The 15464-nt window shown below is 40.2% G+C and overlaps 1 protein-coding gene across 1 annotated transcript in view; it reads left to right on the top strand.

Moving 5' to 3' along the window:
- Window positions 1-15464, top strand: part of ZNF536 (zinc finger protein 536) — a 328037-nt gene that overhangs the window by 85826 nt on the left and 226747 nt on the right. The window contains exon 2 of the mRNA XM_063141427.1: window positions 8291-8391. The gene's annotated coding sequence lies outside the window, so the exon portion shown is untranslated. The remainder of the gene's footprint in view (window positions 1-8290; window positions 8392-15464) is intronic.

Raw genomic sequence — 15464 nt, forward strand, 5'->3', positions numbered from 1 at the left:
GGATTCCCCCCTCCAAGGTTGGAGGCAGCACTCAAAAGGGGGGAATCAGAGATCCACCTGCCCCTGTCCCCTCACGGTTGGAATTATTGTTGTTGTTGTTGTTGTTGTTGTTATTATTATTATTATTATTATTATTATTATTATTATTATTATTAATTTGTATAGCTCCATCAGTGTACATGGTGCTGTACGGAGTAAAACAATAAAATAGCAAAACCCTGCTGCATAGGCTTACATTCTAATAGAATCATAATAAAACAATAAGGAGGGGAAGAGAATGCACCAAACAGGCACTGGGTAGAGTAAAACTAACAGTATAAAAGTCAGATCAAAATCAAGTTTTAAAAGCTTTAGAAAAAAGAAAAGTTTTTAGCTGAACTTTAAAAACTGCGATTGAACTTGTAGTACGCAAATGTTCTGGAAGAGCGTTCCAGGCATAAGGGGCAGCGGAAGTAGAGACCCTTGGGCAGGTGAGAAACATGGCATCAGAGGAGCGAAGAGCATGAGCGGGCAATAGTGTGAGATGAGAGAGGAAAGACAGGAAGGAGCTAGACTGTGAAAAGCTTTGTAGGTCAACAGGAGAAGTTTATATTGGATTCTGAGGTGAATTGGAAGCCAATGAAGAGATTTCAGAAGTGGAGTAACATGGTCAGAGCGGCGAGCCAAGAAGATGATCTTAGCAGCAGAGTGGTGAACAGAAACCATCGAACTGATGTGAGAGGAAGGAACAGAAAGAACTGCTCAGGCTGGTCTCCGAGGTTGGAAAACCAACCTCAGAGGGGGGGAAAGGGGACGTTTCAGTGGGCAGGGAGGTGAGGAGACCAGAAAAGCTGGGATAAGAGTTATGCTGAGGCCTCCTCAGCCTCCTTCCCTCTCACCCCTAAGCAAAGTTGCTAGATGGGCATAAAAGCCCATGAAGGGCAGGAGAATGGGAAGTGAAGATGTCTTCCTGCCCTGCATTGGATGATCGGAAGCCTCCAAGGTTTGGGGCTTCTGAATCATTGAGGGCACAATTGAGTGGACTGCATCCTTCTTTGCCTTTCCCTGTTGTCTGTGAGTGAGCTTCCTTTCTCAAGCTATCTGCAATTATTTGCTTTATACATTTGAGAGCTGTTTCACACATTACAGGTGAGCATCTGTATTTGCTAGTGAGTGAACTCTTGACAGGGAGTCACAATATGTTGGTTAGCTAACATGATATGCAACTCCATATTTGTTGTATTCATGCTTTATGCAAACATTATTGGTATACATCTAAAACACGCTGTATGAAGGAGCACGAAACCTGCCAGGCTTCTAACATCACCAGCTTCATATATTGGCCATGTTCAGATGGCTGCCAATTTTCCAGTCTTAGTTTTCACATTGATCTTGTTTGGATGACAGGACGGCCCATCATGATTTAATTAACCCTCAATTGGCCATGGCATATGCTGTCCACTGTTATGAATAGGCAAGCCCTGGTTGGGGTTGATGTGGTTTATTGTGTTTTGTGAGGATGGCCAGAGAGGGTTAAACAACCTTTGCATAACTCTAGAACTGACTGTGGGTTAATGAACCCATGATTGGCTGTTGTATCATCTAAACTGGTCCATTATTTTAGATACACTGCATATTGTACACCCACGTTATTTCCACAATAACTCCTGCATGCAAATGAACATGGATTGTGTTTCACCTCGATCCCAAACCCTGAATCCGAGTTGAAGCCGGTTTGGGACTGGAGTGGGCTGCCTCAGCCTGAAGTAGAGAAGCGCTTTGGGTCAATTCAGCCCAGTGGCCAGCCGCTGTCCCTGCTTGCCTGCCCGGCCATCTACGGTCCTCTCCATGCTGGGAGTAGTTGTAGTTGGTCAGTGCAGATGAGAATTTTGGTTCAGTTCAATTTTTAGCGGAATTGACCAGAATGTGCAAATTTCTTCATGTTCAGGATGGAAAGAACTTGAACTCTTTTTTTTAAAGCATGTGAGTGAAAGCCAAACTACAGACCCATCTCTACTATCTGCTTCGGCTGATATGCCAGCTGTGCTTCTTCCTAGAGTTGGAAGACCTGAAGACAGTAGTGCATGCACTGGTAACTTTGAGGCCCAACTTCTACAATGTGCTGTACATAGGGCTACCTTTGTGCCTAGTCTAGAAACTTCCACTAGTTCAAAATACCGCAGCCAGGTTGGTCACCAGTACACCTAGGGGTGACATATTACACCAATTTTAAAATCACTTCACTGGCTGCCAATTAGTTTCTGGGTGAAGTTTACAGTGTTGGTTATTACCCTACATGCTTTGGGTCCAGGTTACCTGTGGGATCGCCTTCTCCTGTACAATCTGCCCTGCACACTCAGGTCCTCTGTGAAGAATTTACTTCAGTCAATGAAAACTAGGCTGACAACCATGACCCAGAGGACCTTCTCTTCTGCCACTCCCAGACTGTGGAATGGCCTGCCGGAAGAGATTTGCCAACTTAACAGTGTTTCTGAATTTAAAAAGGCTATAAAGACTGATCTCTTCCGGCAGGCCTACCCAGTTGAATTTTAAGATGTCTGACTGTTATTTGACTAGTGTATTAGTTTTATATGTTTTTAATCAGTTTTATGTATTTTATAGTATTTTTGTATTCAGTGTTGTTCACTGCCTTGGTCCAGAGGGAGAGGCAGGTAATAAATAAATAAGTTGTTGCTGTTGTTGTTGTTATTTGAGGACCACAACTCTTGAGAACATTTTAGATCACCTGCTCTCTTCTTGTGACAAGAATAGTGTGTGCTTTATTCTGGCTACCTTGTGAAGTTGGACCCCAAAGTCCTTTGGGTGTTGTCAACCTTGTGATGCCAGTATCTCACAAGATTGTGTGTGTGTGTGTGTGTTTGCACAGCTCCTAACCTTTCCTTAGTTTTCATTCAAGTACACTGGATCAAACTGTTCACTTGGTACAAGTGCTGAGCAAATTTAACTGACCACATTGGTTCCCCCCCCCCTAATAAATTTGTTTTCAGAGGTTTATGATGCACTTTATTGTTTTCTAAGCTCAAGTCAACACTGGGCATTTTCCTCCCCTGTTGCCTCCCACAAAGTAGTCCTGTTTGTTCTACTTGGAATGCCGCATTGATAGCTTTCATATAGCCTGAAGTATTAGCCAACTTTGAAAGATATTTTGTTTTGCACTATTTATGTTAAAAGCTTCAGAATGACATTAGTGCAGGTGAGTTAAATTTCTCTTTTGGCTATTTAACTCTGCCTGTCTTTCATTTCAGTGTGCAAAAGTGGTAGACAGTCCCCAATTTGTTTCGGAAGTTATGTATTACAGGCTTTAAATCACTTTCAGGTTTTAAACCCGAGGGCTTCAGTCAAAGTCATGAACTGGAAAAAGAGATTGCAAGAGACATTGACCTGATGATCAATGACACAAACCCTCCAAACAAATCAGTACAGGACTTTTAAAACTGATGAAATATCACTGTGTTCTGGCTTTTACCAGAATTTAACACCAGGGTTTTCTTCCTGGGTTTTTTTGTTTTTTTGTTTTGGCAGCTTTGTAATAGCATAGCATAGCATATATATGAGATCTACCCTACAGAACTTCTGTAGGAGGATAACATCTCTTCCAAAGAAGCAGCTTATTAGCTCTCTGTTTTTGGTTTTCATATTATAGATTAGATTTATCAGCAAAACAAGGTGATTTTAAAATAGTTTCAAGTAGGGATGCTGTGAATATCTGTGATTTTCTGCTTCCAAACCACATATTTGCTGTTATGGATAATGCCCCAAAGGTATTAGCAGGTTTGTGAATATTATTGTCCAATCTATGTGAACAAATGGTGGTGTAGCCTGTAATCTTAAATACACTTACTAAGGAATAAGCCCCATTGGACATAAGTATGGGAATTATTCTGAGTAAACATGCTCAGAATAGTGCTGCTAATTGTGTCAAGTGTTGCACAGTTAAGTTATCTACACATGCAAAGTGCAACTAGATTTGCATTAATCCATACTGCTCCCTGTGCTTCTGAATGAGAAATATTTTGTAGAGCTAAGCCAATTGTACATGCAGTTTGCATCTGTGCACTTGAACTGGGAACATGATGCACAATAGCAGATAATACAGATTCAGTGTGAACCAGAGATCCCTATCTACACTGGGGGTAGGTGGGTGGGTGGGATCCGTGTGGTTTTGTGAATAAGTATCCTGCAAGTCCAACGTATGGAAAGTGGAAATTTATCTGTGGAAATAAGAGGTCTTCTGAATCCTTAGTTTTAGGTAGAAGAAAGAGAAGATTCTCTGTAGATGTTTGGTTCTCAGTCTTCACCTTTGGTCCAGTTTGCAGGCTGTCACATGGGGGTTACCAGGAAATGTGTGTTAATAATAATATTTATTTATTTATTAATTTGTTTGTTTATTACATTTCTATACCGCCCAATAGCCGGAGCTCTCTGGGCGGTTCACAAAAATTAAAAACATTCAAAGTATAAAACAACAGTATAAAACCATAATATAAAATACAATATAAAAGCTCAACCAGACAAAAACAGCAGCAATGCAAAATTACAAATTTTAAACACCAAGTTAAAATTTATTTATAGACAGTTAAAATACTGGGAGAATAAAAAGGTCTTCACCTGGCGTCTAAAAGCATATACTGTAGGTGCCAAGCAAACCTCCTTAGGGAGCTCATTCCACAGCCGGGGTGCCACAGCAGAGAAGGCCCTCCTCCTGGTAGCCACCTGCCTCACTTCCTTTGGCAGGGGCTCGCGGAGAAGGACCCCTGAGGATGACCTTAGGGTCTGGGCAGGTACATATGGGAGGAGGCGTTCTTTCAGATAACCTGGCCCCAAGCCGTTTAGGGCTTTAAATGATGATGATGATGATGATGATAATAATAATAATAATTTGTTACCCACCTCTCCCTCTGGATCAAGGCGGGGTACAACACAAATGCAAACACCATAAAATACATATAACTAATTAAAACATTTAAAACTAATACATCATTAAAAGCAGCACATGATTAAAATTCAACTGGGTAGGCCTGCCAGAAGAGATCAGTCTTTATGGCTTTCTTAAATTCTGGAAGACTGTTAAGTTAGGGTTGGTTCACATGAGCATAACATACTTGCCACGTGGATCCTCCAAATTAGAAGGTTTTTTCTCCATGCTGGGAGGTAAAAAATAGAGAAGTTTTAAAACTAAACATGGAGATTCAACTGTGAGACAAGAGAAGATAAACTAAAGGTTCAGATTAAACCAGGCTTAAAGTGGGTTAGATTTCTGTGCTTCCCAATGAGCCTATATGGCATTTAATCCCCTTTAATCATCTAATTATAATCTAGTTCACACTTGCAGAGATTTGTATTCCTTAGAAGACAGGTTATTTAGGTGGCCAAATGCATCTCCTTTGAAACTAGACTCTTCTACCTGAACCTGGAGAAGCTAACTACAGATAGATATGTAGGAAGTACTGCAGCCTCTATAACAAAGCATTGAGGGGAACATTTAGGACCCGGGTGAGTTAAGCCCTTGTGTGCGTTCAGCAATAGGGCCAGGTGACCATGGCAGTCTCCTGGCCCTATTGGGCTTTCAAAAAGCTTTTGACAAAGTCTCTTATAAAAGGAACCTGAGTAAATGTAGCAATAATTGAATGAGAAGACATTTCCACTTATTGAATAGGAAAACGCAGTCAGTAGGAGAAAATGGACAGTTCTCACAATGGAAAGAAATAATCAGTAAGCTCTTTGAGGGACTGGTATTTTAATTTATTCATAAATACTTTGAAGTCATCTGTGAAAAATGTAGTAGTCAAGTTTGCAGATGAGCAGGCTATTTGGCATGCTGAACCCAAGCAAACTGTGAAGAAGGGATCTCTCCAATCTGGGTAAATGAGGGAAGGATGTAAGAACATAAGAAATGCCTTGCTGGATCAGACCGAAGGTCCATCTAGTCCAGCAGTCTGTTCATGCAGTGGCCAACCATCCGTCGACCAGGACCCAAAAGCAAGAAATGGTGTGACAGCACCCTCCCACCCATGTTCCCCAGCAACTGATGTATGTAGGTTTATCGCCTCTGATACTGGAGGAGGAGGAGGAAGAAGAAGAAGAGGAGGGGGAGATGAGAGAGAATGTAAATAAGTGTATACTGATGCATATTTTTCTTTCTGTCTTTATTCCATTTCTATACCACCCAATAGTTGAAGCTCCCTGGACAGTTCACAACAACACCTTTGTAAAGATGAATTCTGCATAAACCATAGTGTAGTCATTAAAAATGAACGCACCAAACCCCCTGCCCATCAAACCAAAGCCCACTTAGTTATCAGGTATCGTCAGCAGGGCCAGAAATAAAAAGCGCCTTGGGAAGAGAATGTAATTCAAATTGAAGTCTTTACAAGACAGTACCTGGCGTCTTGCCTTTTGCAATGGTTTTGCAGGAATTTAAGGCTGCATCCTTTCCAGAAAGTTAGCTTTTATGGAACTTTTCATGCTAGAAATATCTACAAGTCAGGACCAAATATAAAGCTTGAGGGTTAGCTTCACATAGCTGGCTTAATTCAGACTTGGCTAATCTTTTTACATAAGGCAGCTCATCAAGACCAATAGTGGTTTTGGGTTTTGTTTTGTTTTTAATACCGCTCTTCATACAGGGGAAAGATAGGGTTGCAGGTAACCCATGTTTGTTGCTGCCTTCTGTGTGAGGAAGACCTCCACCTGCTGCATAATTCCCTGTCGTGGAGCCTGCAAGGGTATAGGAGGTGGCCTGAAGCAAATAGGTTAACAAATCTATGGAAGAGCATTGTGAACCCTGTAGTTACTGCTTGTGGTCATAGGGTGCACCGGCCTCCTGGTATGCATGGGAATGGGATGTGAGATGGATCCAGAAGGAGACAGTCCTGTGAAGATGAGAGAAAGAGAGAGAGAGAGAGGGAGAGAGAGAGATATGACTGTTAGCAGATGGTGTAACCCGGATGTGTAGTAAGTGCTTGTAAGGGAGTGAGAGTGAACATAAGAACATAAGAAGAGCCCTGCTGGATCAGACCAAGGGTCCATCTAGTCCATCTAGGGTCTGTCTATCTCCTTCCTATCTTTCCTCTCTCATCTCACACTATTGCCCCGCTCGTGCTCTTCGCTCCTCTGATGCCATGTCTCTCACCTGCCCAAGGGTCTCTACTTCCCTTGCTCGGCTTCGTCCATTTTCTTCTGCTGCCCCTTACGCCTGGAACGCTCTTCCAGAACATCTGAGAACTACAAGTTCAATCGCAGCTTTTAAAGCTCAGCTAAAAACTTTTCTTTTTCCTAAAGCTTTTAAAACTTGATTTTGTTCTGACTTTTATACTGCCTGTTTGGTGCATTCTCTTCCCCTCCTTATTGTTTTATTATGATTTTATTAGAATGTAAGCCTATGCGGCAGGGTCTTGCTATTTACTGTTTTACTCTGTACAGCACCATGTACATTGATGGTGCTATATAATAATAATAATAATAATAATAATAATAATAATAATCACTCTGTTCCCACAGTGGCCAACCAGTTGTTGACCAGGGACTCACAAGCAAGACATGGTGCAACAGCACCCTCCCACCCATGTTCCGGAACAACTGGTGCATACAGGCTTACTGCCTCTGATATTGGAGGTTACACTTAGCCATCAGGACCATCAGAGAACCATCCTCTAATTGAAGGGCTTCCCTCTCTTTTGAAGGTGTCCTCTATTTGAAGCTAAAGAACCATTAGAACAAAGACCTGGGATTTGAAGTTGCCCATCAAGAGCACCTGAACAAGAGAATTAAGCAAAGGACACACACCCTTTCACAGTCTTCCACACTATGGTGGAATGTACTGTATTTCTATTGAGATTATAATAATTATTTCTAAATAGACACCTATACATATAAACTAACATATGCAAATTGTATGCAGGTAATTGTCCTCTTTTGTTCCCTCTTTTGGTTATGCATTTCCTCTTTTTTGGAAATTCATAAACGGCTGCCCTAGACTAGAATATCAGCATCAAATAACTGGACTTTTAGTATTGTTTGGCTTTCTCTTAATTTTCGGACATGATCATAAAAACAATATTGAGTATAATTCCCCCCACCCCATACAAAACAGGAAGGAATTCCCTCTCTGAAAACACACCACCAGCTCTTAAAAAATTATATTGTTTGTATTAGTCTCTCTCTCTCTCTCTCTCTCTCTCACACACACACACACACACACACACACTTTTATAGAGTATGATGTTTTTATTTTATGTAGAATTGATTTTGATTTAATTACAATGGCTTTGCATTTTTAAATTTCTCACAGGTATTGTTTTTGCATTTCCTGACCTTCTGTACTTACCTCATCTCTCTGTGAAGATTCAACAGCCAGAAGGGGGGAAAAAGTGTTGATGTTGGACTAACCTGGTAAGAATTGTTTTGTCATAATATTTTAAGACTTCTCTACTTTATTAATGAGTGTCCCTAAGTTAATGCCAGGGTCCCTTTCATGTGTTGTGTGTATGTATACGGGAAGAAAAACATTACCTAACCATCTCTATTTGAACAAATCTCAAATTTGAGTTTCTATCTCAAAATCTATTTCAGCTCTTCTGCTACTGAAGACAGTCTCTTTAGTAAGCATACACCATGACCATGGCTGATATTACTTTTTGTAATAGGCAAAATTGGTGGACACACTGCTCTAAAAGAAATGTATCATGTCATAGCTTTCTCTCCCAGGATAGCTTCAAAACTGCATTTACCACATTTATCTATCCAATATGTGGGATGTTTGCCTTTCAGCAGTCCATTATTAGTCACTACACATATCTTGGTCATACAACATATGGGGAAAAACTGAGCCTTGTAAATAAGCTCTCAACAGTTACTAGCCTGCAAAACTGCCAGCTATGGTGGGGGCTGACGGGAGGGGTGGGATAGAGAACTGCATTTCTAGGCTGGATTCTGAAAGATCTCCCTCTGACTTCCCGCACCTGCTGGAATCCTGATCCTCTCACTGTGCCTTGCTGAATCCTCACTGGCCTCTTCCTCCAGCCAGGGCTGTTTGCTAGACCTGCATTCTCCTGAGTTGCCTGTTTTGCCTAACTCTTCTTCACCAGGGCTGAACAAACACAATTCGCACATTTGCATTGTAATTCAAGTAGTGCCCCAGAGGAAAGTTGGGCCGTTGCTATGATGGCGAGGGATGGTGTCAAACGCAGGATTACTGAATGATGCTTGTGCTAAATGGACTTCCAGATCTATTTCAGAGCAGACGTGGACTCACCAGAATATGTAGGGGACCAGAACAAATCCAGTAAAGGTTCTAGGGATGTCTATGAGCCTCCTAGGTCTTTTTGTACAGCAATGATGACGCTGGCATAGACTAACATCCAAAACCTATCTATTAGGGTCAAGCTTGAACAGCAAGAGATCATGTCCTCTCAGCTATCACCTCTCTATCCAGAATTAGTCAGTACTTTTGCTCTTCACACAGCGCACAGCGAAACTATGGAATTCACTAACCTAAGATGTGATGATGGCCACTAATTTGGATGGCTTCAAAAGGGGATAGAGAAATTCCTGGAGGAGAAGGCTATCAATGACTACTAGTCCTGATGGCTCTATGCTACCTCTTGTATCAGAGACAGGTTGCTGGGGAACATGGTTGGTGTGTGTGTGTTGCACTGATGTCTTGCTTGTGGGTCTCCTGTGAACAGCTGGTTCACAGTGTGAACAGAATGCTGCACCAGATAGACCCTTGGTGTGATCCAGCATGACTCTTCTTATGTACTTACTAGCAGCTTGCGCCAAGCTTTAGGGTGAGCCTTGGCGTCTTGGCTTGAGTTTCTCATTTTCATAGCAGGTGTTGATTCCATTTGTGAAGAGGTGCCCCGGGCAAGTTGTGGAGCTTTGAACCCACCATTGCTTCCCTGTACAGACTCATCCAGGGGAAAGGGGCAGCAGGAAGAGCCCAGTTTCAGCCTGCAGACTGCACTAAAGCCTGAGATGCTACAGGACATGCTAAGGTCTCTCAGCAGTGTGGGAAATGTAGTTCCAATGTGCGGAAAAGCACATTCAGTCTTCTCCTCCAATCCTAGTCAAAGCTGATCCAAGGTCTGGGCAGCCTCTTAGTTAAAGTCCCCATGATGCAAAGAGGCTTGGACATCCTTAGAGGCCTTCCTGCCATGGCACACTGTGAAATGCTCTGCATGCCAGGGGCTATTTGTAACTAATTCAGATTCCACATTGGTGTCTAAACTAATTATGAATTGGAACTGTAATTAATTTTAAAAATGCACAGATTAATCACAGAGAAGAATCGGCATGTTTTGCCCATCCTAGTAACCATTCCTAATACCTTTTGGTAGAAGAGATGATTAAAACGCTTTCTGTCTATGGGCCTGTTCAGGCAACCCATTAACTCTTTTGCAGCAAATGGCTAGTGAGCATGTTTAAACTGTGGTTATGTAGCCACCATGGTTAGGAATGGTTCACACGACGCACTAAGTCATAGTTCACATGACACACTAAGCCATAACGTTTAGCTCAAAGTGCTTAACTACGTGTCATCTGAACAGGGTCCATCTACCTCTTTTATCTATTGATAAACTATATAAAAATGGATAAATCATCGAATCTTGAAGGTCTTGATTCCCCCCTTCCTATTTTGTTTAAAAAATCTTTGTAATTTAGGCTGCAGTCTTATACTTGCAGACATGGGCATAGGCTGTATTGAAGTAAATTGAACTTATGTTTGAATAGACATGTATAGGATTGCACTGTAAGATTTATTCTGGCATGACCCAGAATGAGGGCAAAACGGATACTTGCTCTAACTTGCAAGCCATCAGGAAATGAGAATTAGGCTAAATAGGAGCTACCTAAATTGGTGAATTAGCCACAGACCTCATGCTTGATTTCTAGTTTGATCCTTGTTACCAGACAAGTTGCCCACTCTTAAGAAGAATAAGAATGATTTTTTAAAAAGGCATGGGAAAGACTGTCTATTTTGTATAAAGAATTCAGTATTTGGTACGGTAGCTTTTGTGTACAAAGAACTTGGGGGTAATTGAACCAGCTGTCATAAAACAGCACATAATACCGGGTTTCCTGGCAATCCACATTTGATACTGCTGAGGGGCTTAAACGAATCTACATAAAACCGTCTTCACTTCTAATTAGCAAAACCTACCTTTCCTTTTGACCATATTCCTTAGAGGTCATCCCATAAACCATTTAAACTGATAGCAATATTACATGCCAAGAAATTAATTTCACACTGTATACATTATTTTCCTTTCCTTTCCTTTTTTTAACATTGCGACATTATCTTGTTTCAAGAAGTGCTTAGTTTTTGATTTTTGTGGATATTACTAACAGAGGATTACTTTTATTTTGGGTTTTTCCCCCCACAACAGTTATATTAGAAATTTGCTGTTTTATTCTTACCTTCTTAGTAAAAATCCTTTTATCACACAATGGGTAATTTATATCCATTACCAGCCCTTTCAATCCTTTTCAGTGGGCCTGTCACTGCCTTTGGCATAGTAATGATTAATGTGATCTAATAATAGTGTGCCATTATATTACCTTAGTAAAACATGTACCAACAGCCTATTCAGATCTACCAAATTCATAGCTTCCTATAATATTTTTGTTGAAAGACAGGATTACTATTTTTCAAAGCTGAATTTTTCCCCCTGTTAACATATTTAATGAAATTCACAATTCTTTGCCATAGCAATCTTTTTTCTTCTTTTTTTGTATGCAATTTGCCTCGATGGAGGAAGGTTTTATCATTGTGGATTATGATTTGTTAGGCGGATCCTTTGACATATAAGTTAGGCGAATCCTTTGACATACAAAAAAAAAAAAAAAAGAAAAAAAGAAAAGAAAAAGAAAAAAGAAAAGAATTGGTTGTAGTGTTTCTTCTTCATTAAAGCATCCTTTTAAAAGCATTTTACTTAACATAATTTCAGCTGCATTTCAAAGGCTGAAGTGTTGGGAGTTGAAATGGTGACTTTATTTTTCCTTAGCTGCAGTGCAGTTTGGAGCGGGTTACCAAAAGCAAGTTTCCAGTTATAAGGGACATTTTGACCCTTGGTTGTCTCTTCAGGGGAGTTCTTTGAAAGAGAAGTGATCTAAAGTTAAAAACAAACAATCCCGCCTATGCGGCAGGGTCTTGCTATTTACTGTGTAATCTGTACAGCACCATGTACATTGATGGTGCTATATAAATAAATAAATAATAATAATAATAAATGAAGCAAGTGAGTCCCTGTTGTCATATAATGGTGTATGTTGTGAGATGCAGGATTTCCATAGGGATCCACACATATATGTGCATTCACAAACACGCACGTACACAGACACGCAGAAACACACACACTGATTTTGAGAGATGTTTATAGATGTTCAAAATGGAGTTGATCTAGAGACATGAAAGATTCCACCAACAGGCATAGAAATTCTGCTCTCCATGTGACATTGGACTAAGTAAAAAAAATCCTACAATTGTCATCCTGATACACACACACACACACACACACACACACACACACACACACACACACACTTAATGGCTTATGAGATGCTTTTATGGAATGCTTTGACCACAGCTATACTGATCCAAAACAACGTGGTAATTTGACGTGGTAATTTGACTGCTTGACCACTAAACTTACAAACACCTGTTCCCATTCTCTTGTTTTTGTTTTTTCTCTTCTTGTTCCTTGTGCACCTCCAGACATGGGCTAGATCTACACTATTGCTTTATAGCTGTATTGAAGTGCACTGATAACTGTTGGGGCACATTACACGTTCTATATACCGCAATCATGGTGTTATTTTCAGCTTCCCACCTCCATATCCGGAATACCGCAACAAATGTCATTGTGTGTCCTATAAGATATATAGCGTTACCATGATGGGATCATAATGATAACGATACAAGGTATAGATTTGGCCTTGATTGAAAACGATCAATACACACATGTATCTCACAATGAGCCTTTCAGTTTGGTGGGTTTTGCATGTCTATGAATACCTGTTAGCCAAAGTTTGGAATATATTTCCCTCATGAATTTAATAATAATAATAATAATAATAATAATAATAATAATAATACCACCACCCCATAGCCAAAGCTCTCTGGGCAGTTTACAATGATTAAAACACTGGACAGTAAAACCGATATCCAAAATTCAAAACCATAAAAACAGATTAGATAATATCCATTTAAAACAACTGTTCTGTGTCAGTTAAAACTCAACATAATAACAATTTTTAAATTCATGAGGGAAATGTATTCCAAACTCAAAAATGTTTAGCAGATCAGTGTTAACCATTGTGGTCTATTGGCCCAGTGTATTTTGACCTCAGATATCAAGGCAGAACTCTGCATGGCCATGAATTCACTGGATGACTTTGAGGAAGCTGCAGTTGAGCAAGCCACAATAGCTTTTCATATATTATATAGGAACAGTAAGACATAGGTCCCAGCACATGATCTGAAGATACATGATCCTACAACATTAGCTAAAGCTAAGCAGGTACGAGTCTGGTCAATGCCTGGATGGGAGCTGCCTGGGAATGTCAGGTATGCCCTCATGAGTTCCATGTGATCAGTAAGAATACAATAACAGCAATAATATTGACTTGCTTTGCTGGGTTACAGTGAAAATCACTGACGAAAGGGTACTTAAAGTACTTGGTTTACTGGAGATGTGGTGAGTATTATTAATAAGTAAGCATATCACTCCATTTTCAAAGAAGGGCCTTATCTATATACACTTCAGGGTTACAGTTAACGGATATAGGGTTAAAATTAAAAATTAAAAAACGGGGGTCCTCCATAAAGGCAAGGAAAATTGTATGGGGAATGCACACTTCACCATCTCTCTGTCCTTGTTCCCTTTCTCATCACAATTGGAAACATTCAGAAGCATTCCTCTACTTACAGCCTCCTCTTCCGAGCAACCTCTCCACTTCTGGATTCATATTTCCATCCTGTACCTTCCGGACCCTTCACTACTTCACTGGTTAATTTGGGCACTGCTGCCTTTCACTTCGTCCTGCTTTCGCAGAAGTCAGAAACAGCACAAACACCTTTATTGGGATAAAGTGATCCTTCCAGAGAGGTGCCTTGGAAACAGCACATTCACCGTTTTTCGTTCTTATATCCACTTAGGCACTTGCTCTTTATTAGAAGTAGAATTCCCTTTCTGTATTACTTACATTAGGTAATACATGGTTAGCTAAGCAAATCATATGAAGAACCTCCTTGCGATAGTACAATATATCAAACAAAAGGGATGTGTTGTACACCTACTTGTGTACAACCTTGTATAAGAATCCTAGAAGCTTCAGCTGATCTTCATTCCCTTCTTGACGCACAGTGGAACAATGACTGTAATTGAGAGATTTTCAAAGAAAACACTCAAATGTAGTGTAGGGTGCTACCTACCACTGGGGTAGTATATATCAAGTTTTATTTTCCTTTTCATCTTTTACCACTCTTTCTTAAGAAGATCCATGTTGAGTATCGTTTAATATTTCTGTATTGAAGATCTGCCTTAGATTTCATTCTTGTTCTATATTGTTGTCTGCTGTTCAGAAGAACTCTCTGTTGTACCAACATTTACTAGGCCGGAAAAGGGACAGACTGAAAGAACTGGGCATGTTTAGCCTTGAGAAGAGAAGACTGAGGGTAGACACGATAGCCCTCTTCAAGTACTTGAAATGTTGTCACACAGAGGAGGGCCAGGACCTCTTCTTGATCATTCCAGAGTGCAGGACACGGAATAATGGGCTCAAGTTACAGGTTATTAGAATGTAAGCCTATGCGGCAGGGTCTTGCTATTTACTGTTTTACTCTGTACAGCACCATGTACATTGATGGTGCTATATAAATAAATAAATAAATAAATAATAATAATAATAATAATAGGTTAAAGGCTGTTGGATTATCTTCCAAGTTAAAGAAAAATAAAGTGCTTTTCCCCTTGCTGAAGTGTGAATTCCAAAGTAGAGCAATCTTCCATTTTTTATGTAGGTTTGGGAGGCATGCATTGGCAGGGTTCGTGTCAGAAGCTGGAGATACTTAAAAGAAAAGATAAAAAAAGTCTGCAGGTGGGAGGTATAGTGGCAAATTATTTGAAATGGATTTCCCCCCAATTCACTTTATGTATCTTACATAGAATATTAATTAGCACTTTCCTCTTAATGTAGACTTGCAGACCAGTTTTAAAAGACCTCTCCCAGCTGTGTTCTCATTCAACCCTACGCATGGTCAGCGCCCTATTTTTAGGGAACTCTCTTTTTCTTTATGAGAATTACACAGATTGTGCCAAAATCAAAATGACAAGGATCAAATGTATGCAAAATGACAAGGATCAAATGTATACTTCTTTAAAAACTCAAGAGATGCAACACAGCTCTGCTTTTTAATTTGTAAATAGCAAGACTACTTTTTTCAGCAACAGCTGTATTTTAAC

The sequence above is a fragment of the Elgaria multicarinata genome, chromosome 14, assembly GCF_023053635.1.
Source record: "Elgaria multicarinata webbii isolate HBS135686 ecotype San Diego chromosome 14, rElgMul1.1.pri, whole genome shotgun sequence".
NCBI lineage: Eukaryota > Metazoa > Chordata > Lepidosauria > Squamata > Anguidae > Elgaria > Elgaria multicarinata.